Source organism: Orbicella faveolata, unplaced genomic scaffold, assembly GCF_042242905.1.
Source record: "Orbicella faveolata isolate gen_17 unplaced genomic scaffold, um_ofav_v1 contig_26, whole genome shotgun sequence".
Lineage (NCBI taxonomy): Eukaryota > Metazoa > Cnidaria > Anthozoa > Scleractinia > Merulinidae > Orbicella > Orbicella faveolata.
In genome coordinates this window covers 2,245,001-2,245,208 of record NW_028301554.1, presented here as the reverse complement: position 1 = coordinate 2,245,208, position 208 = coordinate 2,245,001, and positions in this window count along the sequence as shown.

Sequence of the window (208 nt, the reverse complement as noted above, 5' to 3'; positions counted from 1 at the left end):
AGATCTATGTCCCTGGCACTAGCCGGATCTGTGACTGCATTCAAACCTAGTGCTCCCCTAAGGGAGGAGGGGGGTGTGGGGGGGGGGGGGGGGGAAGTATTCCGAGAAAAATTGGGTGGAAGTGAGCGGCCAGCTTCCCAAAGCCCCTACCCTAATTATGATAAAAATCTGTGATTGTCAATACCCTGTTTATGACCTGACCCTAAAT